Source organism: Larus michahellis, chromosome 4 (assembly GCF_964199755.1).
Source record: "Larus michahellis chromosome 4, bLarMic1.1, whole genome shotgun sequence".
In the NCBI taxonomy this organism is placed as follows: domain Eukaryota; kingdom Metazoa; phylum Chordata; class Aves; order Charadriiformes; family Laridae; genus Larus; species Larus michahellis.
This window is the reverse complement of record NC_133899.1, coordinates 44,694,509-44,721,663: the sequence shown is the minus strand read 5'-3', so window position 1 is coordinate 44,721,663 and position 27,155 is coordinate 44,694,509. Positions and strand designations below refer to the sequence as shown.

The window sequence follows — 27,155 nt, the reverse complement described above, 5'->3', positions numbered from 1 at the left end:
ACAGTGTCTTTTCAAAGCGACAACTTGCAATGAACGAATAGTTTTGAATGTCTGAAAAATCTTTTTTTTCTGTGAATTTGGACTTAGATTCTGTTCTAAATTGGCAATAACCCTACTAAGTGGAAACTAGTGTGGGATAATATTCTATTCTCTCATTCTTCTTTCTAAGCCATATGGACTTTGGGTTCCCTATAGCTCTGAAATGTGTGTTTCTGTCACCACTTTGGTTTTGCTTGTAGAAATCTATTTTGCACTCATTCCAGGAAATCCCACAACAATATGCCGAGATCTTTTTTTGTGGTTCTTCACTGCAAAGCATCTCAAGAAACTTGGACACGGTCATTCTACCAGTCTCTCATCATTCCTGGTAGCAGCAACAGATGCAACAGAGAGACAACAGCACACAGGATTTCTTCTGCTGAAGAATGTTCTGTAAACGTTGCAGAAGTATAGATGCAAGTTACTATTGTGATGTTAGGAACGAAAAAGTAGAGAAAAACTTTTCTTCTACTCTCCTAAAGATGAGTTTAATTAATTTATTTTGTGTCAAGTTTACCGGTTGCAGTAAAATAACCACAATGTTATCTGTTGTGCTGCCACCACTGCAAAAACATATTTAAAAAAGAAACAGGCAGTTGAGGGGATGGAAATACCCATCTGGAGACACACTTTTGGAAGGAGGCACCACGCTGGGCAGAACAGCCCTGAAGGACTGTGGCCTATGGTTGACTCATGCTGCATCAGGAATGCTAAGAAACAGAGCTGCAGAAAAAACTGAAGAAGCAAAGGGCATCTGAGAAAAAGGGGCAAGAAGTGAAGTGTGGGAGAGGAAACCAGGAAGAATCAAAGAGCATTTGAGAGAAACCATTGTGCACATGACCCTGACATCCTGTGCCACCCATCACCTCCCTGTGGAATTGGGATGGATTTAGTAACCTGCAGTGAAAACAAGGCAAGCTTAGACTAGGAAGTGGGGAGGAGATGTGCTTGAGTTCACGTGAATCTGGAGAAGGGGGAGGAAGACTGTTTACTCAAGTATTGATTGATTGGGGTTTTTTTTCCAACGTAATTGACTTGATGATCAAAAGTTGGTGTTAATTAGCAGTAAATTAAATCAAGTAAAAATTCCCCAAGTTGAGACTGTTGCTTGTCACTTATACACATAGTGGTGAAAAAGTGGATTGCGTAAGTAGCGCTAAAACATCAACAGTGACTGAAAGCCTGTACAGCTTAATTTCTAAAATTAAGATGGATACTAGGCACTGATTGTCTTAGAACTTCTGTATTTTAGCTTGTCAGCCTGGGAAAGCAAATATTTGCAAATGGACACATTTATAATAAAGTGTTGGATTGTTTCCACTACCTACCCCGTACAGGGATAAATGGTCTCTCACGTAATAGTCTTTTCTTGTGAACGATCACCAGGAGGTAGTGTTTACACTACTCTGCTGTGATTTAATTTAGTCCTCCGCATTTGCTTAATTTGAAAATAATTAGAAATTATGAAAAACATTTACAAAAGCATATAGAAATGTTTTTGCTATGGAGTTATGGAATCCAAACACCATTGTATTCATCTCAAAAAAGAAAATAGGATCTCAAGAAGGTAAAGAGGAGCATATATGTAGAATCAGGCAGTTTAGAGTCACCACACTAAAATTTTATTATGCCTTCCCTTTGTGTGGTCTGTGATAGTGTTCATTTTCCCAACAGGTAGCTTGACAGACTAAAAATACTAAAAATACTAAAATAGGCATTTCTTTCCTCTCCCTTAAATCATTTCCTATGGCTTTTAACCAAAATTATAAGAAATATCCCATATTTCAGTCTTAAATCCTGTCTTTTCAGTGAAAAATGCATACAGATTTGCATTTTTCTATGTTGCCTTTAAATTTTCATTTCCTCTATGTAGTTGCACATAAACTATGACTTTATCTCATATTTTCCTCATGCTTTTAGTAGAGGACATAGAATATAATGTTGAAGCAGTGAAAATCTTACCGCCATTACTACCATTTTTATTACCAACTTCTTTGACAACTTAGTAACAATCGTCTTTATGATGTTAGGAGTGACAGAAGGAAGCATCTAGTGAGCAAAGGTCAACAGAAAACCTTGGGCTGTGTGGAGGAACTGGAAAGTGGAAAGCATCCAACAGTAAAAAATTGTGAACCTGGTATTTCTTTCATTAAACATCATTTCCACTGTTCTTTACACTCTCCTCTAATCAGTACTGTTTCTTCTAATGTTCAGATTAGAGCTCTAAGCCACTAGAGAAGACTGAAAAATAGGGTTAGGGATAAAGAAAAAGCATCCCAAATTGGAAAAGGTGTAAAATATAGGTCATGAGACTTCAAGATGAAATGTGGGAAATGCTGTACAAGGAGAAGTCCGGCCAACCTGCCAAGAGGCGTGCTGAACGTGAATGCATTATAGAATATGACTTAGAGATGCAACGTAAACGTAGCAGATAGTGTAAAGAAAATCTAGAAATGGGCTACCTGTTTTTGTTAAAGGTATTTATCTTATGAGTCTTATAGTTGTTTAAAAGAAATCAATTTCTATTGTAGATTGTGCAATATGTATAAAAGAACATTGTAAAAACAGTATTTCAATTATTTCCATGCACAACCTCCCTTCCCCGCCCCCCCCCGGGATATGCAGACTTATTATAACTTGGAATTGATTATTGGTCTCCCTTCATTATATTTAATTATTATAGTTCCCTGTGGAGCTTTTCTAATTTGTTATGTAAAAATTATTTTTCTAACGGACTTATAAATACAGCTTTACAGACAGTTAAGTTATTATTTTAGCCATAGTTTAACTACTGTGCAAAACATAGCAATAATACGAGTGTTTTCTTACTGTTTTCTTTTGAATTAAGTGGTATATATGTCAGACATTTATCAAGCCAAGTTGTCACTCCTTAAGAGCATCTCATAAGCCTTATACTGCTAGTAACTAGGGGAGATTGTCCTTGGAGATAATTTTTTAGATCTGAGATCTATTTGCACATTGACCCAAAAAGTCCTGCCTAAGAGTGTATCCGATATTTTTTTGCTAAAGATTTTTTTTCTTTTATCAGGAAAAAAAACCACCATTGTAGCATATCAGGTAAAATAGAAACTCTAGCAGTGATTCTTCCAGCATTACATATGTTGCAGATGTGTGATTCTGGAGGGGTTCAGCAACCCAGCTGAAATGGGCAGCAGGTGTTTGAAATTTGGCTGCTGTGTCATTTCCTACTGTTTAATCTGTTGGTTTTAGTGTCAAAAGGAATTACAAGATAGACCAATCACCTGAGTGACATTAAGAAAATCTGTTCTTTTTGTTGCTCTGCCTGACGGTTTAGCAGGTGAATTGTGGCAAACATTATTGCATCGACTGGAGTAAGCATTAGGGTCATTGGAGGGTCAAGTTTTCCTTCTTTGACTGAATGTGCTACATTGCTTTCTGAACCCTCCAAATGGCCTAACACCTCCCTCACTTATCTCTTCCAATGAAGCATCTTTGACAGAAAATGTAATCTCTGCTTCTTTCTCAAAGGACACACTGGAGATGCAATGGAGTACATGCTTGTCATTCTCTTGAATTACCCTGTTTGTGAAGAAGCTGATGATGTCCTTAAGTGGCTTCAGTAATCTACTTCTCCTCACTCCCCCTGGGAAAGCAATTTGGGAATATTCTGCTCTGGGAGAGAGCAAAAATAGCTAGAGCTTGGAACAGCTCTAAAGTGTTGGGGTTTAATTGCATAAATCCTATAGAAACAAAAGGCATACTGATCTTTTTAGCTTTACTGAATCTGCAAAATTGGATGTGGAGACAACAGCACAAGTCCATCTTGACTTTAGGTCTTTGTTTCCATTTGCTTTAAATGTAAACAAAGAATAATATGAAGAAGAGTGGTATGTGAGAGAGTGATGTTGAGAAAATTCAGGGTAGGGCTTTGCTTGGTCTAATTACTTCATTTTAGATGATTTACGGTATTATAATACAGTATAGCATATTGTAGTATAGTAATTTTTCCTGATCTTATTATCTCCAGTTTAGCCAACAAATGAAAGATTAAGAAAAAGAGAAATGAAAATACTGAACTTCGACCAGAGCTTTAGTGAATAGCAAGTTAAGGCTAGTTGGCAAGTTGTAGAAATTTGAAAAGTCAAAGCCTCCATTTTCGACTGCCCTAAATCAAACTCACCTAACTGTTTCATCACACCTGGCCTTGGTTGAATCACTTAGCCTTCTGCTTCCTCTGTTTTTCCATTTATCACTTAAGGCTTAAGGATCTCAGGTTTTGTACGTTAGCACGGACAATCACTGACAGTGATAACTTCTGAGGATAACTATTATTGCACGAGTGTGTGAGAGATTATGTATTTACAGTTTGTATGTATTGTCACAGAGTCCAACAGAAAACTAGTTCTACATCTACAGATGTAATATATTTATGAAAATATATCTTCATGAACTTGATATTCTCAATAGTCAAAGCACATTAAGAAGCCCAAATAGGACATATCCTGCCAGAGAATTTAGATGCTAGAAAGGTTTGTGGAGAAACTGATATGGTTCCACTTCTTGGAGGAGGAGGAAATTTTAGACAAGTAACAGCTTTTAAGCCATGAATTTCAAGCAAGAGTATAGCACTCATGTTGAGTATATCACCGGAAGGTGTTGATTTCTGATCTCCATGGGCATTTGAAAAAGGTAATTTACAGAAAAAAGTTCTTTCTATCTGAGCTGTATAAAATGTGCAATATAGATGGCCAGGGATCTCTTCTTGAACTATTGAGAACGGTCTAGTTATGAGCTGTTGTCTTCAACCCCATTATATTTACTAAATCATATATTGAAATAAAAATTAGATTGCTTTATTTCCTAATTCTCACTTTCCTTTGAAAAAAATACGTATGTTCAATAAGGGTTCAATGCTCATAGTTTATTTTTTTTAAATGATGTGGAAAGTGAGAGTACAATTCTGTGAATCCCGGTTTTGGTTACATTACAGTTCTTTTTCTCTATAATAATTTCTAATCTAAGAAACTTTTCTAATATTGGTGATACCCTTTTAGCTATCTCTTATTTTTTTGGGTCTTTGTAATAGTTTCTGATCTCCCTTTCATCAGTGTGCACGCCATCCTTAGCAGAAGGATTTGCACGCCTCTGTCTAATGTACTATCTCATCTTTCTTCTATTTATAAAAAGTGAAAGTTGTTAAGAAATGCTAGTAGTTTTCACTGTCTCTTTTAGAGGCGTTATGTGCTCTGTGGAGACTAGCTCAGAGATGGAAAAGAAATGTTCAAGGTTTGGCTGCTATTCTTAGAACATTTTCTTGGAAGCATGACAGCAGGAAGTTATGCAACTGATGTTTCAAAATGTATTAAGATGTTGCTAGTAACTGCACCATGATATATACATATATGTTATTAGCCATCAAAAAACAGTAGATAATACTATTCAAAGTTAAATATGAAAGACATAGATAAAAAATGCAAAGCCATAGAAAAGCTATGGTAAAAAACCAATGCACGTAAAAGGTAGTAAAATGTGCTTTACTTCTTTTATGAAACTTGTCTATTTGCAAGTGTATTTAGTTTCAAAGACAAAACAGTGAATTACAGTAACACAAAGAATCAACACCGCCTTGTTGTTTTGTGCTAAAAATAGGATTGCTGAATCTTCAATTAACTAAGGTAAATGAAAAGCAACTTTTACTCCTGGGAGCGTACCTTCATAGGAAACAGCCTGTCAACATGAACATAACCGACACATGCACTTTTTCATGGCAGCTGAAGAGCTAAAGCTCTTCGCAGTGCTTGACTTCCAGTTATGAATGACAGTGTGTTGGCATGGATACTGAAAGACACAATCTGACATGGTACATTTGTCACTCTTGTTCTAATATTTTCTTTATGGTAATGTGACTGTTAAGGAAAGAGTGGTTTCCAAGTATAATGAAAATATTCTATGGTTAGACATTTTGATGGATTCTGTGACTGAAGTCCATAGTTTTCAATCAAATATATTCCATAAATGAAAGTAATCCATTACTTTAAATAGTACATGTATCTGCTTAGAAAATACAAATAATCATAAAAGAATCAGACCAATACAGTATCTTTCGTGCCCTTTAGCTGGAACTGTTTGCTCTGTAGGAAGGTTTTAAGGTTGCTCAACACCGAACAATGTTAGTAAGGATACAGTACTAGGCCTAAGGCCTATTTTCAAAACTAATAATAGTACAGAGAAAGTTTGTGGTTTTGCCTGAAGGTCTTGCAAGTTAAACTATTTGCTACTCTCTTTCAGTGAACGTGATAAATTATAGAATGTGTGCTTGGGAAAATAAATGCTACCTCCTTCACGGTCTCAATGGCTAATCTGATAGAGATTAAAGATGAGTTTGAGTGGCAAGGTTTTGGTAGGAGGGGGCTACAGGGGTAGACTTCTGGAAGAAGCTGCTAGAAGCTTCCCCTATGTCCGACAGAGCTGCTGGCCAAGGCTGAGCCAATCCGTGACAGCAGTAGCGTCTCTGTGGTAACATATTTAAGAAAGGGGGAAAAAAACCCCACTGCTATGGAACAGCAGATTGTTAATGAATATGCTAATGAATAAAATCAGAAATTCCCAGGCTTGTGTATGGGGTTTGCCTGGCAAGGTTTTGATAGAGGAGGGGCTACAGGGCTGGTTTCTGTGAGAAGCTTCTAGAAGCTTCCACTATGTCCAATAGAGCCAATGCCAGATAGCTTCAACATGGAACCGCACCTGGCCAAGGCCAAGCCCATCAGCGATGGTGGTAGTGCCTCTGTGATAACATATTTAAGAAGGGAGAAAAAAAACCTGTGCAAGACCAGCAGCAGTGAGAAGAGAGGAGTGAGCATATGTGAGAAATACAACTCTGTAGAAACCAAGGTCAGTGAAGAAGGAAGGGGAGGAGGTGCTCCAGGCGCCAGAGCAGAGATTCCCTTGCAGCCCATGGTGACAACCATGGTGAAGCAGGTTGTCCCCCTGCAGCCCATGGATTTAAAGGTGGAGCAGATATCCACCTGCAGCCCATGGAAGACCCCACGCTGGAACAGGTAGATGCCTGAAGGAGGCCGTGACCCCATGGAGAGCCTGCACTGGAGTAGGCTCCTGGCAGGACCTGGGGAGCTGTAGAGAGTGTGGACCCTTCACTGGAGCAGGTTTGCTGGCAGAACTTGTAACCCTGTGGGAGACCCACCCTGGAGCAGTGTGTTCCTGAAGGACTGCACCCAGTGGAACGGACCCACAATGGAGCAATTAATGAAGAACTGCAGCCCATGGGAAAGATTCACGATGCAGAAGTTCGTGGAGGACTGTCTCCCCTGGGAGGGACCTCATGCTGGAGCAGGGGAAGAGTGTGAGGAGGAAGAGGTGGCAGAGACAATGTGTGATGGACTACAACACCCATTCCACAGTACCGCTGGGGGGAGGGAGGAGGTAGAGAAAATCAATAGTGAAGCTGAGTTCGGGAAGAAGGGAGGGGTGGGGGAAAGGTGTTTTTAAGATGTGGGTTTTTTATTTCTCATTATTGCACTCTGATTTGATTGATTAAATTAAATTAATTCCCCAAGTTGAGTCCGTTTTGCCCTTAATGGTAATTGGTGAATGATCTCTCCCTGTCCTTATCTCGACCCAAGAACCTTTTTTTTATGTTTTCTCTCCCCTGTCCAGCTGAAGAGGGGGAGTGATAGAACGACTTCGGTGGGCACCTGGCATTCAGACAGGGTCAACCCCCCACAATCGTTTGGTGTTTACAAACAGGTAAAGAGACAATCTTTACCCTCCATGGTACACAAGTGTGTGAATTCTCAAGGTTGCTCTAAATAATGACTGTTTTGTAGTATTCCACTAGTGCATCTTAACTCATCACACTACAGGAAACCTTGGTGATGAAGGATGGCCTCTCACAATAAATCATAGCTAGGAGGCTAGACCAAACACTGAGATGTGAGTTTCCACAAGTCACTACTCTAAACAGCAATTGAAATTCTTCAGGGGCCTGTACCTGACAACCTACTGTTCAAAAAAGATGATGAATGAAAAGATAGATAATTGCAAGTAAGACATTTGACATTTTCATTTACTTAGAATTCTAACTGCAGTTTTTTGGGTAGATCACAGTTTTTCCTTTGCAAGGGGTCACTTCTAGCGCAGGAGGCAACTCAGTAAGAAAATGGAACTCCCAGCTGCTCTGTAGGTAACACTGTCTGTGCCTGCTTTGGCCTGTGATATTGATTACACCATACTTTTTACCAAGAAAAAGGGCTACACTGGCTTTGTATCACGACATTTGTTAGCTTTGCCGAAGGTTGACTTTGGATTCAGATTTGATTTTGATTTTTACAGCCAATCTGATTCTCTGTTGTCTTCTGGATATATCTGGAGGTCTGGACTTCCCTAGAATAACCCAAAATGCAAATATGAACTGACGTAACTGTTTCCCTCCCTATTCTAAAACTGATTGAATAATTCAGAGTCTGAACTGCTACCTTTGTTAAACATAGTAGCTTCACCTGTCTCTGGAGGAATTGACTGGGGACTTTCCTATTGTCTGTTTTGCTGTACACAGGCCAGCACTATGTTGTGCTCGGAGTGGGAGCCCGTTTGGAATGTGCTGATTTTGCTGTATGTTACATTTTACCCTCTGTAAAGCATTATTCTGAGATGGAAGCATGTGGGCATCCAGCTGTTACACAGGACCTGAACTTTCTCAAGGACAGTTCAGTCATAGGGATGGCGTTTGAAAGGTAATATTACTGCTCTTCATTACTATGCAGGTATTAGTGTATTCATGACTTGTAGAAGAAACTCTGTTTCTTTCTTCTTGTTGTAATGCAATCAAATACTTAGCAGGGATTTTACTGAATATAAATCAATAGCACTAGCGCAATAATGCAAATGCATCTTTTTCCTGAGAAATGGAGAATGGCAAGGTTAGCAGGGAAGGATACAGGCAGTCACATCTCGTATAGATCTCATTGGATGTTGTATGCAAGAGCTGCATTTAATGCTTCTGCCCATTTGTCATAAATGCGGATTGTTGCATTGTACTAAGTAAATCCAAAGATGAAATAAAGCTGGGAAATGTAGTAATAAAGCCTGAATTTCTTACACGGTTTTCAGACACTGAAGAAGTGAAGATAGTACTTAAAAGCCCTTTTTTTTGGAGGTTATACATTGTTAAAAGAAATTTATACATTTCAGAATTAGTATTATGGTTGCATCAAAATGAGGGGCCTTGTTTAACAGAGTAGAAGAACGGAGAATGAGAGAGAGAGGAGAAAATTTGCACTGCTGAAATTTCCAAATTTCACTTTCTGTCTGAGACTGCTGAAAATGAGATATAGTAAAAAAAAATTACTGTTTAAATGACATGTTAAACCTCAGAAAAAAAATTGCTTTCTGATGCATAAAAAAGGTATGACAGGGTACCAGAAGGTCCTCCAGCCCATGTCTGGACATCTCTCTATCCTCCTCCACATCTAACTGGATTTTAGAAAATTAGTGATGCTGACTAGGCAATGTGTTCCAGTGGTGCTTACTTGCAGAAATCCTCCCAAAGTGTGTCGTCTTTGTGGCAATTACATAATATTTCATTTTAGCCTACTGAGAATGCTTGCTGAGAATAGTTTAAGCTCGTCGTAATGTTTTTTTACATTCCTCAGTAGTGTCTTGTCTAAAGTGACAAATGGCTATTCCTTTCATTTACTGTCACAGAGTATGGATTCTAGATCAATGTTCACTTTCTTCTCTTGACTCACTCAAACTGACTGACATCTTTTTAGCAATGTGGCTTCCCATTAAAGAGATAATTCTGAGCTGAAGCCTTACCAGGGCAGGGTAAAGTAAAAATACAATTTCCTTTGTCTCAAAGACAATTTCTAGTCTATATGTTGAAGTTTCATAATTACTTTTTTCATTAAGGCTGCTGATTTTGACTTGGGTTCAGTTTCTAACCCATGATATTCCCTTTGTTGCTGATCTTTACAGGTCAGTCCTTTATGAGAAGACTTCAGTTCAGTCTGAATTATTTAACCATAGTGAATATTCTGTGTTATCTGTTGGTACATCTTGATGAGATTAGGTTTTATGCTCAGAAATGTGATGAAAGACTTAACAATTCTTCTGCATGTGAGAGTTGAAGCTTACTATCCATTAAGGATTTCAGTTACCAGGAACTGTTTTACTTAAAGTGGCACATCGACTGCTGCTATGAATGCTGGTTTTGTGCTGAGCCCTTTAAAGGCAGTCTGCTAAGGCACACTCTTTTCCATCACTTCATTTGAAATAACTTCGCTCACTGACTTATGTATGTGTTTCCTGGAATGTGCTGAGAGTATCTGGTAGTGTACCAACTGGCCTGCGGCTTTTTGTTACACATCTTGTCTTTTTTGGTTGGCTTCATCTCATCATTGTCATTCACGCAGTATGTCAGTAACTGGATATGAAGAAGTTGAAACCCTTTTTCTTTGAAACTCGTTGACTTTTAGTCTCCTTGAAAAACACTGTAAGAATAAAACTAAGAGCAGTTTGGAATGAGAGCTTCAGGTTATTAGCCATCTATAATAGAGACATTAGTTTTTGTTTTTCCTCTGTCAGCTAGACTGTGAAAAAGGCAAGAAACACAAAGTGTAATCGCTATATATATACACAGTTGAATTTCACTAACTTATGCTTGTGATTGCGTTTTTTTTATGTTTATATTCCTGTTCGTTGGGGAATAAGCTGCTTTTCCTCTGGTTGGAAACTCTCATATCCATAATTTGTCTCCCCTGCATATCAACAATAAATAAAAGCAGAGATTCTCAGTTTTGGGATAAGGTTGCTCGTTCACTTTGCTTTGTGTGTATTTGTGAATAGATTATTTTCCTAACATAGCATTTTAGGGATTTATCAAACCTGTGTTCAATTTGGTAAACTAAATCACTTTAGAGAAGTTATATTTCTTTTATCATTTTCAAAATTGGAACATTTTGATTTTTGCAACATTTTACTTTTTTTAAATTAATTATTTAATTTCAGGAATAGAAACAACTCCAAAATGAAAAAGTGGGGTTTTCCTTCATTTCAGTGAAATTCATATTCACTCAGCGGGTTGGTTTTTTCCCATGTTAGTTGTTTTGTCAGTTCTACATCAAACTAAACAAATCAATATACACAGATTCATTCCTAAAACCATCGCTGAATCATGTGTGTAATTGAGTTTTTTACGCATGTATTGACATAAGTAAGAAGCATTAGGTATTTGGAACTTTTGGAAGTCCAGATAGTTTTGATGCTAAGGACCTTGAGTACTCATATGTGGGGAAATAAACAAAAGTGTGTTGATTTTCAGTGCTTCTACACAACAAATGTTCCTACTGACTAGATCAAAAAGACCAAGGTGCCACCCAGAATTTCTAGAATAGTTGCTACCTTTGTTTGCCTGGTTGGTTGTTTACTGATTTAAATGCTTAACTGTGTGTTCACAATAAAAATACAAAATTTTCATAGTATTAGAGTTGACATATTTTCATTTTTTCTTCTCATGTTCCTGCAGAATCGTATTCAATTTTTAAAAATGGCGTGAGAACAAAAATAGCTTACTTTTCTGTCAGAGAAACTTTAATTATAGTGCTTGCAGGTGGGAAGAGAGACAGTAGGTCATGTCTTTATTAAAACATATCTAATTAAGTAGTGTAGATAAAGCTTTCCCTTCTTACAGTGAGCCTGCTTTTTGATAGAAATCTGACAGCTGATTGGGCTGGAGTTAAAGAGTAAGTTTCAGGTCAACCAGTGCACTCAGATGTTGCTTTCCCATTGAAGCCACACTCAGCCAAGGCAACAGGAGTCAGTTTTAATGAGGCTGGTGCTGCCCAAGAAGGGGATAGATCATAAATTAGTCATACAAGAAAAAGGAGACATGAAGAGAAATACAGAGGAGATAAAACAGTTTTGGCAGACAAAGAAAGGTGATTTCCTACTGAGGGCACTCACAGGTCCTTCAAAATGGAAGTAGCAGATGGCAGGGGTATTGTCACCAAGTTGGGATGACAGTTCTTTAGAAACTGATTATTTTCAAGGATATTTCTCTGATGAAGAATCAGAGATGGAATTTTCTGAATTTTGGTTGACTGTCTCCCATTCGTTCTCATGGAAGAGAGACCACTTTGGACGGTGTCACGGTTTGACTTAGCCATGGAAGTGATGTCCGCTTCGTGTTTAAAACCACGTGCACAAGTGATACGTCAAAGTTGTGAATATTGATGGAAAACCTGAAGCTTGGGTTTATGGTAATTAAAATTAAATCCTGAAAGCAAATCAATTTAGAGAAATTGGCTCCTTATCTGTGAAGATTCTCACACTTCTGTGGTTTTCTTTCCTACTTCATATTGGAGCACAGTGTGTGTCCCAGATGTTAGTAAATTTATCCTCATAATGAAAGGATAATTTTAGAAAACGTTATTAAGTCTGTTTTCCCAAAAATAGTTGAGACAAAACTTGAGTACACAGGGCTTAGTGCCTGTAAATTTCCTTTATTATATTATTTATAATTATTTTTTTATTTATTATGTTTTAACTACTGGTTTCTTAGACCTCTAAAAAACCCAACTGCATATTTAGAGTATGTTGCTGTGTTATGTTCAAGCCATCCAAACCCAGCAAAATTCTTGCAGAAGCCAATTGTATTATTCACACAGTTGGAAACTGAGCCTCAGGAAACTGAGGCTGGATGTAATAAAGCCACTTGCCTAAGGTTGCATAAGTAGTCTGAAATAGAGTACAGATATGAAGGAGCTCCATGACAGGATCGTAAGCATAAGACCACTCTTCTTTCCTGGTAAGTAGTGGCTCTAGGTAGAATTGTTATCTGTTTAGTTGATGTATTTTTTAGATAAGAGAATGGAAGACTTACCAATACACTTAGTACTTTCTTAGTAAAGCTCAGAAAATATAAACCTTGATGTTCTTGATGTGTGTGCACTGTCATTATAAAAAGCTATGCCAGTTATATCTTTTCAGCCAATTTATTGTATTGATGCATCATAAATCAAATAGCTTGCTAGGTTTATTCACTATAGGCAGAAATAATTGTGTTGTTCTCAACTCTTTCAGTACAGCTAATTCTTGCAATGCTGCAAACGTTAACTACTGTGAGTGGTTCCAGCTAAGTCAATTAATTTAATGAAGCTTATTCAGAGTAATAAGAACTAAACACTGCTAAAAACTAAGCCATGACAAACTATGTTCTTTCGGAGAATTTATGCAAAAAACACTGTTGATTCTAGGGATATAGTGGCAAAATATTTCAGTAATTAAACATGTCAGAAAAAGCCATATTAAACTGTTTTAATGAAGAACTTGTTCCTGACATAAGATAACATTCTATTTTTTAGATTTTATCTGAGTATACAGAAGCTGGTGACAATCTGTGCTCAACTGGATTAACACAATTGAACATTACCACCATTTGAAGCATTTAAAACCCTAAATCACATCCTAAGAACCTCTCTTCCATTGGTTTCTGAATCTCTAAGAAGTTGGATATTATTTTCAAGTTTGAGTTTTTGGGGTTTTTTTTTTTTGTTTGTTTAGTTGGGGTTTTTCCTCCTTTCTATAAATGTAGCATTAGAATCTGGTTCCTGAAAAAAAAGTGTGAAAATTAAGATTTTTCAAAATAAATTCCTTCTTGGAGCAGTACTTTAAAGATAAACCTAGCATAAAAAGATGTGTGCTGAAACAATAGGAGCTGTCAGCATTACTAATGATGTAAGACTTGTGCTTTTTTTGAACAACCTGCTTTCTACAAGCGGATTAGTAAATTTGGTCTTTACATCTAATCAATAATCATTTTAATGAAAGACAAACCCTATATTAGATAGCATGTGTGAGCCTTTCCGTGCGAGTGTGAATTTCAAGCAAGCAGTCTTAAAGCACTTTTCTAATAAAACTTGAATAGAGTGACAGCTCATCAGTAATGGCATGAATCAGTTTCTTAAGGTGGCAGGGCTCAGAGGCTCCAGAACTCCTGAAAACAACAGAATGTTTCCTCTCTACACTGCTGTTCTGTTTTACTTTACAACCTAACGCTATATCAGGGTGTCTTGACTTTCCTTCCAGCTGTCAACACAGAGGTCCACAGAGATAAAACCAGTGAAGTACACACCCATCACAAAAACCCAGGATACAGTACTGTATTTATTTAAGTGTGTGATCTCTTACTCTTTCTGCTGATGGTGTTTCAGAGATGATAACTTCAATGTAAGCATCAGTGAGCTAAGAAGCTATATATTTCTAAGCTTTCCTCTGTCAATCAAAGAGCCTAGAGGATGATATATTTTTCTTTACCTTCCTGAAAAGTTGACTTTTAATTCTATGGCAGGAAACCAATGTGTATACTGGAAGAAAATAAACTTACGTAAACTTTGCAGACCTTTTCCCCTATGTTTTCTTTGAATAACTGAGTATTTTATACTACTTACTAAATGTACTAATTGAACATTAAAATCTCAATTTCAAGAGAACAGCATAGAAACAGGAAGAGTAAAATATCTGTATTGCCTAGACATAAGCATATGTTAATGGTTCACTGCAGCATATTCTGTGCCATCTGCACACACTGCTCTGATTGTGTCAGCTAGGACAACTGACTGCCTCCCTGGTTTGGCAGATCTCAATAGGGCTCCTGCTTAGAGATGTACAGGAGATCAAAATTAAGGAAAACTCCAGTATCCCCGTAGGTAAATTCATAATCATAAATCCAGGAGGATGATACTTGAAACCTCTGCCCTGGGTGGCTTTGGGTTTGATCATGACACTTCCCTGAACAACTCAAGTTTTGCATGCTCAAATTTCTAGTCTGTTGATAGGAATAAATAGTGTCATTTCTGTCCTATGTGTTGGTAGTAAGGAAATATTTTTTGAGGGGAGGGGAATGGAAAAAAAGATTAAATTTCCTACAAGAAGACACACATTTATTAGAGAAGTATTTTAATTCTCATGTTCTCTTCTTAACAGCAGAATCTCAAACACACTGCTATCTTTTAAAAGTTTTAAACAATCTAAGAGGTACAGGTCTAAAACCTAGGTTGATCTGAAAACTAAGGTCCCACACTTCCTGGAGGTTATTAAGGGCATGTTAAACAATACCGATCAGGAATGTTTTAAGAATATATATACCTTGTGAAGATAGACTAGATGATACTTTGAGTTTTTTCCCTGCCTTATTTTTGTGTGTAATCAAGTATTTCACTTCCAAAAAGAATAGTCACACAGTCTTTTAGAAATCTTCAGGTATGCTCCCCACTTATACTGTCAGAGATCTTTCCTTGTTCTTCTTCCACTTTCAAACAGGCCCGAATATCTTATGTGAAAACATACCCACTTTATCTTTTAAAAGTTTAGGAATTTAAAGAGCGTGTAGGAGCTGGGGTCCTGCTTGATTGTCCTAATAAATCACTTCTTAAAATCCCCTTGATTAGCTCTTAGTTAATTTTAAAAAACACAGCAATTCGAGCTGAGTTAAAGTGAAAACTAACAAACTGACAAAAACTTTCGTTTTTACCAAGTATGAAACGGGAAACACAATTTCTGCAGTTTGGTAAAGACTCAGATTTACATAATTGTAAAGAAATAAGACTGTCTTTGTGTAGCATTTAGATCAGCTTCAGAAGTTCCTCTTTGTTTTGGCTGACTCCTTATTTCTTCTGCTCTGTTCTGTGGAGGACCATGTTCTGAATATCATCAACTACTTCATCACAGTCCTGTTCACAAAAAAGCACTGCACAAACCTTGGTTATCTAAATCAATTGAGAGACTTTTATATACTTTTGAAGTTTTGTAATGACTTCATCTTATTTTTTACTTGGTTATCAAATGTAGAAATCAATAATCATTCCAAGTAGAAAAACAAAAGTTTTCCATTTGACATATTGAACATCTACTAATAAAGAAGACCTATGTGTTCAATTGGAAAGAACTAAAATATATGCTTTGGCCTGATTTGACAACAAGTTTATAAGCTATAATGCCACTTGTATTTCATTTTTTGCTGACATCTGTGGAAGTGTTCAGGGACGGGTTGGATGGGGCTTTGAGTAACCTGGTCTAGTGGAAGGTGTGCCTCCCCATAGAAGGGGGGTTGAAACTAGATGATCTTTAAGGTCCCTTCCAACTCAAACCATTCTGTGATTCGATGATTGACATTGGATTGAATGTTTTAGGGGCTCTGAGTGGGCAAAAACAATTAAGAGAAAATCACATTGGAAAGACTGACATTGCCAACCAACACCCTTGTCACATCAGAAAAATACAGAAGTTTAGACAGTATGCCAGATTCTGTGTGGATGTAGTGTCTTTTTGTAAGTCAGACCAGGCAGGTCTCTTAAGATAGTTAATCTTCATCAGCGTTGCTCTCAGAAATACTCGGAGGCAGCTACTGAAATAGAACTGAACTCAGTTATGTTCCCTCAATACTTTCTTATAGAAAATTTATTCAACTCAAGTAAAGCTGCCTTTGCAACCCTCACCATTTGAAGTTGCATATAATGCAATGCTTTAAGTGCAAACGAGCTTCCATGAAATTCTGCAAGGTTCTTATTTGTAGTATCAGTGAAGTGTGAAGACCTGTGACTTTCACATCATATTTGTTACAACGGACTGTTGAGTTCTAGAGAGGATTGTTAATGTGAACAGCTCCATTGAGATGAACAGAGAAAACATATTTTCTCTGAGGTATCTTCGCAGTCTTTTTCAGGCTGTCCATATGCAGCACTATCATATATCAAGTTTGCCTACAGAACGATATTTTCACAATCATGAGGTTTGTTGACTTCTTCCTTTGCCTGTGTTAGAGATCCAGTACTTCAAAGACTGATAAACTAGACTAGAATCAACAAACAATGTCATTTTATTTTTTCAGTTCTTATTCTCATGGGATTGCTTTCAAAAGGCAGCAAGTGCAACAAAGGTTTAACTTGTTAGTCTATTAGTTTCTTAGTCAAAATTTGCAGCGGAGTGTCGTTTCTACCAAATACAACACTTGTAAGCTTTTGAGATCCTAAAGGGGAAACCATAATAGAATATAAACCTGCTTTGTTTGCTATCTAGTGGCAAGTGGTCTGTTTTTTCATTTTGATTACTTATTATCAAATTTGATTACTTATTTTCAAGTAGATAGCTCTTTCTCTTGAAGAATAAAATCCTGGTAAAGAATGCTGAAGTGGAATGACCCCCACTAAACTCTCTCTTCTATGCAATACTATTTTATGGTATGGTATTCAACTGTTGGCACAGATTCACTGCACCCAATTGAAAAATGCTTTACGTTTGCTCATGTTTTGACTTAATAGCATGTCGACCTATACAGATAACTTATTCACATAATTTAATTCTTTGTTCAGTAGCCAAGCTGAAAAATAACATAATTAAATGGTTTTAGATTTTCCCAACACAAAAATTTTTAATTTGTCATGTCAGGTTGAATGAACCAAGGAGAAATGCTTAATTTCAGACTTTTTTTCTATAAAAGCAGTGGAATTTTTGAAACAAGGGCCTAAATTTCATGCAGACCGGAAGCAGAGCAAGAAGTAATGGTTGTGCTGATGACATATCTATCACCCTCCCAGAAAATGGTATTTAGAGAGTTCATCTGGCAGATGAAATAATACGATTGAGCCTTCTACCTCTTAAAGTGTTTTTCTATGGGCATCCCACTTCTCCAAACAGCACTTTTTCCCTTGCATGATGTGCTGTATTTCCCCAAGTTGATGGATAGTTTGAGTTACTCTAAAACTTAATTACTGTAAGTATAATGTTTTACACAACATGACTGATTTTGAATAATAAACTTAATAAGTTATTAACAATTACTAAATATACTTTGAAATAGTTTCTAGTCAAAGATAAGAAATTAATTTTGTTTTAAAAGTCATATGACTGACTATTTTTGTATTACTTTTAGCAATATTTTAAACATGAAAAACTCCTGAAATCAAGCTTATTTTTTAAATGAAACTTTTGGATATCACTAAACAGAGATTTATATGAGTATTTTTACCTAGAACCAATTATTACTCATGTATTTTCATATATCCAACATACTTCTCTAAATGTTTGAAATAAAGTATCCATGTCATAAGATAGTGACAAATGTATCTGGGAGGCTGAAAGAACTAGTGCAAAGGTTGAAGTGAAAGCATGACTCTTGGTTAAACATTAAGGCCTCATAATTTTACTTATAATTTAATTGTACAGTGTGGCATGAGAGAAATATATACACATTCTGTATACATTTTAAAGTAGAAAAGTTAAGGAGACTTCTGAACAGCTTCCTGAATCTGAAACAAATTAATTTGCAGGATATATGTACGAAAGAAAATAGACAAAGCCTAATCCTTTGGTTTAGTTAAAAATGCTTTGGATGTCGTTGTAGAAAATACATTTTTAAAGATAATCTGGGCCAAGCAAAGAGCAGTAATTAGATATACAGCAGAGGTTTCTGATCCTAAAATACATTCCGGCTTCTTTTATGTGTAAAGCACTTAAGAGTAGGCCCTAATATCTGCTAAGAATCCTTCTCATTGACATTGCTGCTTTTAAAAATAACTCTTCTTTGTCAGATTCAGTACCTAAGGAACAAATTTGTATAGTACTGAGGTAATCAAAAGCACACGTGAGAAAATAAGCTGAATATATTAAGCCAGTACCACTCCTAGATCTAGCATTCACTGTCTTTCCTAAAGTGGTAAATTCAGGTTGAACTAGTATTTTTTTGTAAAGTGGGCATGAAAGCTGTAGATTTGACTTAAAGCCAGTGATTGCTGCTTTCTCTATGTTCATCAGCACAAGTGTTACAGTAGCATGAAGAGAAATTTCTCTTCCTGTGCTAGAATTATCACCAGAAAGGGAAGGCAAAGGAAGTGTAAGCTGCTTGGTTTTTTGCTGGTGCTGAAATTCTTCATTTCAGTAATGAACAAGGAAACATAAGCAATTGTCAAAATGGTTGTTTTGTATGTCTGTATAATTCTGTGTTATTCGTCTCTGCATTTTTCCTCTCGACATTTCTCATATTCCTCTCTACGTTTCCTGAATGATGAAAAGAGTATTTTTCAGTGGTGTCTAGAGTTCACTGTCTACATACACCCATTAAGCATATTTCTTGTTTTATACCCTTTTCCCCCACAAACAAGCTTTTTGAAAATTTGGAATGACCTATTCCAATGAATTCAAATAAGATTGTATGGCTGAATCTTAAAGTAAGTTTGAAGGACAAAAAATTGCAGCTGTGGAAATTAGATTAGTGATCATCAAATACACTCCACAAAGGCACACTTATGCACGTGGAATCAAAAAGGAATATAGTGCAGTTGACTTTAGCTATACTATAAAAGCTGTTTACGTACCCAAGGTGGGATTTAAGAATCTGTAAAATTTTTGTGGAAAGCAGGCATGTCAATTATTAACATGCTTTTTAAAAAATCTGTGCTGTACGTATCATCTTGAGCATGTGAAGTCAACTTCTTCACAGGATCAAGTCTAAATAAAGTGAAACGCACAGTAGCCAGGGCATTAACGGCAAGTAGCAAGTTAAATACAACTTGAAAACAAGTGGTCTGAGTTTAACTTGATTTTAGGCCATCTACTAGGGAAATATGGTTTTTATCTGTCTAGTAGAAAAGACTGGGGCACATAAAGTGGTTTAGCTAAGGGACAGAAACTATGATGTGCCATAAAATTAATCTCTTTAATGAGTCAATGATCTCTTCCTACTTTGTGGAGGTAGGAATTTTAGTTTCTGGTCTATGTCTTTGAAGGTGTTTCATAGTTTTCCCCTGGCTGTAGGATCAAAAGTTCAGATACACAAGTCTGTTATTCTGGAGAGAATGATAAATGTATGTCGTGCATTATTATTTTTGTACTGAAGAAAGTACAAAACCAGTGCAAAAAATTCTGTCTCCAATCCATGCTGAACTTGGTGTTGTGTAAGCCCAAGACTACCCAAGTATTTGAGGTTTTGGAAAGAATATTTTTAATTTATGTTGGAAGGCAGTCAATAGATTTGCTGAATATCATTTAGTAACTGGCAGAGAATGTATGTCTGGGAAATGTGTTTGCGATATTAAGGGCAGAAAGTGTGAGGAGAGATGCAGAAGAAACTGTGTGCACTGGAAACCATTACAGAGAATCAACAGAGACATGTTTAATAAGCAGTTAATGCAAATGAATTGCCAAACTGTACCATTTTACATAAACACATACCTTCTTAAAACTAAGTCTTATGCTCTGGAACATGTGTGAAAGTATCCTTGCCATACAAAAGAAAAAGGTACCTTAGCACCCTTAATATGCATAGACACAAATTACTCAGTAAATATTTACTTATTTTTTAAACTGTATTGGAATATTGAGACCCAAGATTTTTACGAGCTTAGTCATTTGATCCGTCTTCAGTTTTCTGATAAAGTGAGATCCTAAGCATTTTCTGTGTCTAGGGTTTTAAACTGATACTTGTGAGAGAAAGAAGTTAATTCAGGAGGATTTGAGGCATCTTGCTTGCTTTATTGTACCTTTATCTCATCATTTTTGATATAGGTGAAGCCAATTTCCAATGTTGAAGAAAACCAGGAAGTGCTTTGACAAAGGATTTTTTATATTATTCTTCACTTGCTTTTCAGTAAATCAGAGGGTAATATGCATATTTTTGTAAAACAGTTCTTTGTATAATGCATTTCACCTCATTGGCTCAGTTGTTCATAAAATGTGCATTCCTAGTGGTTGTTTTTTATCTAGGATTCCATTTGTTTGGCGTTTAGATAGTTTTAAAGAAAATGATGAAAATGAAAGACAGAAAAAATAATTTACCAAATGAATCATATGAGAAGACTCGGTGGAAAAATTCAATAGTCCTCACTTAACTCCTAATTGGAACATTTTCTTGAAAGATCGTCTGCCTGAATTATTCTAGTTTGCCATGGAACAAATAAATAGAAAACTTATGTGTCTGCCTGTATTTGATCTGCTGTCATTAAAATATCTATACCCAAATGTAATTCCTCATGTAATAATAGGGATTATAATGAAGTGAGAGAGAGCATGGAGAAAGAAAACAATGAGGGGATAGTTTGGAATGGTCTGAAAATCTAAAATTGGCTAGAGTTTATACAGAGTTATTTTTCATGGCTGCTAAAGAAATTGGAATAATGCACTCATCCCGCGAGCCTTAAAATCCCTGAAAGTTGTTTACCACTAGAAAATAAAAAGTATACTGTAGAATCATGAGTTACATTACAGCAAAGAAATGTTACACATTTGACAAAAACATGTGCTTCTATGATACTTACATATTTTTTGGAAAAAAAAAAGTCATGTAGTCTTTAGAAAAATAACTATTACCTTTTTTTTTTCAGGGGAATATTTAATGATATATTTCTTTGGGAGAATTGATTTTGTAAAATCACATTTTGAGAAGTTCTGGTGAAGTATCTCTCTTCTCTTGATTATAAAGTGAAACTAAACTTTCACGTTGTAGTTCAGTGTCTAAGCAAGGCAAAAGATAAAACTACAGTGAAGTATTTAAAGTCTGAAGGTGATATTAAAATGAGTTTCTTAGAATCATAGAATGGTTTGGGTTGGAAGGGACCTTTAAAGGTTATCTAGTCCACTGCCCCCCTGCAATGAGCAGGGACATCTTCAACTAGATCAAGTTGCTCAAAGCCCCGTCCAACCCAACTTTGAACACTTCCAGGAATGGGGAAGTTTATCTGAAGTATTGTTCAGGGCCAGGAATCCAGAAATTCCATGTAAATGGGTAGCAATCTTTTGTGGCCAGCAGCAGCTTTAAGGTCATTTTTAGCTCTCAGGTGGCGTCTATGTTATCAACCTAAAGAGTTGTGTCTTGGAAGTATCTGGACTTCAGAATTTGGAGATGAACCGGATTAGCTGCAGATGAAGTATTTTCCATCTTTTATGTCAGCTACGGAAACCCAGTACAAGAGAACTTAGGAAGAAAAACACCCACTGTTGTGGGTGTTTATTACAGGCCACCTGATCAGGATGGGGAAGCTGATGAGGCTTTCTACAGACAGCTGAAGATAGCCTCGCAATCGCAGGCATTGGTTCTCATGGGGGACTTCAATTACGCCGATATCTGCTGGGAAGACCACACAGCCCGGCATGCACAGTCCAGGAGGCTCCTCCAGTGCATTGGTGACAACTTTTTGACACAGGTGGTAGAGGAGCCAACAAGGAGAGGAGCACTTCTAGACCTGGTATTGGCAAACACAGAGGGACTGGTGGAGGACAATAAGGTTGGGGGCACCCTAGGTTGTAGTGATCATGAAATGATAAGAGTTCAGGATCATGGGTACTATGCACAAAACAACAAAAAGTAAAATTACAGTCTTGGATTTCAGGAGGGCTAACTTTGACCTCTTCAAGAAACTGCTTGGAAAGATGCCGTGGGCTAGGGCTCTGGAAGACAAAGGGGCTCAAGAAAGCTGGTTGATATTCAAAGACCACTTCCTCCAAGCTCAGGATCGGTGCATCCCTAAGAGAAAGGAATCGGCCAAGGGACGCAGGAGACCTGCATGGTTGAGCAGGGAGCTTCAGAAAAAGCTCAAGTGGAAGAAGGAAGTTTACAATAAGTGGAAGAAGGGACTGACCCCTTGGGAGGATTAGAAGAATGCCGCCAGAGCGTGCAGGGATGAAAAAAGGAAAGCCAAGGCCGCCTTGGAATTAAACCTGGCTAGGGATGTCAAGCTCAACAGGAAGGGCTTCTACAAGTATATTGGAAGCAAAAGGAAGACCAGAGAAGTTGTGGACCCACTGTTGAATAAGACAGGAGCCATGGTGACGGTGGATGGGGAGAAGGCGGAGTTACTGAATGCCTTCTTGGCTTCAGTCTTTACTGCTCGGCCCAGGCCTTGGGGAAAGTAACAGGGAAAGAAGACGACTTCCCTTGGGTTGAGGAGGATCGAGTGAGGGATCAATTAGATATTCTCAAATCCATGGGCCTCATGGGATGCACCCAAGAGTGCTGAGGGACCTGGCAGAAGTCATTGCTGGGCCGCTCTCCATCATCTTTGAAAGGTCCTGGAGAACAGGAGAGGTGCCTGAGGACTGGAGAAAAGCCAATGTCACTCTAGTCTTCAAAAAAGGCAAGAAGGAGGAGCCAGAGAACTACAGGCCGGTCAGCCTCACCTCCATCCCTGGAAAGATGATGGAACAGCTCATTCTGGATGTCATCTCAAGGCATGTGGAGGGAAAGAAAGCTATCAGAAGTACTCAACATGGACTCACCAAGGGGAAATCATGTCTGACTAATCTGACAGCCTTCTATGATGGCATGACTGGACGGATAGATGAGGGGAGGGTGGTAGATGTGGTCTACCTTGACTTAAGCAAGGCAGAGCACTGGAACAGGCTGCCCAGAGAGGTAGTAGAGTCTCCTTCTCTGGAGACATTCCAAACCCGCCTGGACGCGTTCCTGTGCAACCTGCTCTAGGTGACCCTGCTCTGGCAGGGGGGTTGGACTAGATATGATCTCCAGAGGTCCTTTCCAACCCTATGATTCTATGAAAAACCAGACTGTTCTAGTTAACTGTGGATGTTTGGCAATGATGAATTAAAAGCTGGTGCTGCAGGCATATTCTGATGATACTTCACAGAAAGAGTGACAATATCACAAAATACTTTTGGGTTTGGTCTCTTAGTTTAGCTTTAAAGGAAATAGATGTATGTATCACTGTATTTTAAAATTTATTTAAAAGTCAAGTAAACGTAATTTAATACTATATTAATATGCTGCTATTATTAACATTAGCGAATGGTCATTCTCCATCTGAGATGTCAGTATCTCCTGCTAGTGCTTTAAAAAATAGAATCATTACCTATATTGCAAAGATGCAAGAACCTTCAGACAGAATCATGGTATATGTTTAAAATGATGGATCACAGTGAAGGTGTATAAACTTCAGTATAAACCTCTACCATGTTTAATACCAGTGAGATTGATTCACAAGTACAGTTCCTGTGTACAATAGAAAATGTTTCTGAGATCGAACTTCAGAAACAACTATTTGCAACAGGTGTTAGAATCTGATTACTTAAACTTGATTGGACCAAGCTGCTAAAAGCAACACATCTTCCCTTATAAAATGATACAATTTTAATGGTGTCTCTTGGGTCGGTAAGTAACCATCTAATTCTCTACTCCGTGCCATGAAGTGGAAGAGCAACTCCAGTTAGTGAAGAAAGAATGTGGGAACAGGAGGGAAAGGATGCAAAAGCAATACTAGTTGAAAAATGTGAGGTCTTTTTTTGGTGTGCGTATATATACACATACAAATACAATTTTTTATATATGTATATAAATGTGCTTGTGTCGTGGTCAGGGCTTGTATCTGGAAACCTAAAATTTGCATTCACAAGCAGAGATGAAACTTTGCAGAGTAGTCCTTATCTCCAGCATAGCTAAACTGATTTCTCAGGTTAAGGTTTAGTGACATTGGCTTTGGTCTTGCATGGAACTATGATCCTCATCCAGTGAAGTGTGTAAGAATGTATTTAATTTATGCAAATAACCTCCTTATATTGGTTTTATACTGAAATTTAGTTGTATATGTGAGTGCTTCACTGGATTGGGACATAGATACTCATTGTTTTGCTGAACCGGGTGCACTGAGGCAAGAAATAACCATTCAAAGGTGTGAAGCAAATATCAGTGCTACAGCTGTATGTTATCATCCTGTGTAAATATAATTCAATCTGACAGTTGGCTCAGATTATTGGCACAGTTTTGATATTTGGGACTTCCGGTTCTGGAATTCCTCTGCCACTTTAAATTGTATTTTTTGCGTAGTTCCTCTGATAGCAGAGAAGGGGAAAAGTAGCTGATTTCCTTGCAATTTGCTTAAGTTATACGAAAGAATGGCAGGGGTTTTTTTTATCAAGTATCAATAAATGTGTCCATGCACTTTAGCCCCCTTCCCCCCCCCCCCCCCCCCCCGACTACTTTAGGAAAAGAAGTAATTGTTCAGGGCCACACTGACTTAACCAGGGGATGTGACAAAATGTTATTGTGGTAAGGTGAGACATGGCTAAAAGCAAATCTGTCAAAAACATGATTAAGGTAAATGGAAGCCTATATTAATGAAACTCATTGAGAAGCTGATGCAGGAAGAAAACGTGGTTTGAGAATAATTGTTTGAAAGCAAAATCATCAAGGCTTATTCTATGAAGTAAAAAACTTATGCATTCGACGACAGTTTGAAATTAAAACAAAGTAAAGGATTGCAAATCAATAACAATAAAAAGTGCACTAAGCTAATGGAGCCCTTGTTTCAAATCGAAAGTGACAGTTTTGAATTCTGGAGTAAACCCTTAGTGATGGCCCTTTTCATTACCATGTAGCAGCCCTGCCGTTTTAGCTTCCACAGCTGTAATGCCTGGCTACGTGCTGCTTTGATCTATGACTCTATTTGCCATGCCTTTCAGGGGTAGGGAAGTGGGAACTCATTACTGAAAAACACCCGAGTGATTTGGAAGATAGATTTTCATGTCACCAGCTGATCCCTGAGGCTCAGCATCCACCCTTTGAACAGAAAGTTAAGTAAAACCTGAGAAGATGTTTTCCATGTTGTACTTTCAAAAGGGACCTTGCTGACTAACTGATTTAATGGGCACATTTGTTTACAGGCACTTCTGCGTCTTCTGGTAGAATAAATGCTTTTCCTAGTAGCAAAGAAATAGCTCAGTGTTTTCTTAGTTTTGTCTCTTGCTTTTAGCTGTGTGCTACTCCCGTAATACTCTGGACCACTGATGCTTGACACATAAGGGTTGAAATAATCAGAACTGATTGGAATATTCAAGATAAAATGGCGCAAGATTATACCATAGGAGAAAATCCTGCAGACAGAGGTGCTTTAGCCTCCTCTCGTGCCCCCAGTTTCCTTAAATGCTACAATCATCATTTCCTGTGAGACGGTTCTGATACAGTTTCTCCTCTAATTTACTTTTAAAGTGTCTTATTTAGGGAAACAATCAGGAGTACCCTATGTATACCACTATCTTCATGCATATGCTTTGAGAGAGCAGCTGGGTTGTATGAATAATTAGTTTTGTTTCTTAGGGTAAATAGAGGATGACTCAACCAAAAATCACACAAGGGTTCCTGTTTGGGGGGAAAAAAACCTAAAAATTTAGTTATGAATAAAATCTTATGACCAAGACAGCTATTTAATGTAAAAAAAGGCAAATGGATAAACTCAATTTAAGCCACTTAACATTGGAGACAGTGGCCTCACTTATATCTGCAGTGACTGAGGCATTCCCTCATTTTTTTAGATCTAGATTCTATTTACCTTTTTGGTTTTTTTCAGTATCACTTACTTCTCAGAAAGATCTCCTAAATTTTGTGCTTTAAAGTGCTTTAGATATGTCACCTCGCTTTTAATGTTTGACTTAATATGAACTCTATTCATTTTATTAACATGCCTCTAGTAGAAGTAGAAAGTAGAAAAAAAAAAAGTAGAAGTAGAAAAAGTGATTCTTGATATTGTTTTTGTAACATTCACTGGAGAGGTGAACATCTAAATTCTGCTCCAGATAAGTATATTAAAGAGAAAAGTATAAAAAAAGAATATTGAGAAACCATTCCTGAATATGCACTGGGCATTCACTTGATTTACCTCAAGAAGAAGAGGATTCAAAGTATATAATTTGAAGAACTGAATCAAATCTGGAACTAGGTGAAGAAGCTTAATGTGAATTAATGAAAATTTGTTTTGGTGGGGTTTTTTTGGGTGAACAAATTACTGAAAAACAAAATGTAAAGATACCCAACCTGCTATCAGTTTTTCAGAAGACCATTGCTGTGTTTTCAGAGGAAAAAAATCATTGCTGTTAGAAGAGTAGGTAGGTGGAAAATGTATGTGGTGGTAACCTTTGAAGCCTTGCATTTAAAAGCAACTCACAAGAAAACCTAAATGTAGTCTGCTACACTCTGAAGAACGAGGCAAAAAATTTTGCATTTTTAGGCTTTCTTCTGTGAAAGAACTTTAGAAGCAAACAAATATGGTTTCCCTTATCTAGTTGCAGTTTAAGACCTTCTTTCACCTGTTCCATCACTGTCCTTCCAATGTACAATATGCTAT

General features: G+C 37.3%; 1 protein-coding gene across 14 annotated transcripts in view; it reads left to right on the top strand.

The window, feature by feature from the left end:
- The window catches only part of LRRC4C (leucine rich repeat containing 4C), a 567,176-nt gene that overhangs the window by 267,320 nt on the left and 272,701 nt on the right, over positions 1 to 27,155 (top strand). The window contains exon 1 of one of the 14 annotated variants that reach the window (XM_074584308.1): positions 8,599 to 8,771. The exons of the other annotated variants lie outside the window; for them this stretch is intronic. The gene's annotated coding sequence lies outside the window, so the exon portion shown is untranslated. Of the gene's footprint in view, positions 1 to 8,598; positions 8,772 to 27,155 lie in introns of those variants that run through there. 14 annotated transcript variants of the gene reach the window in all.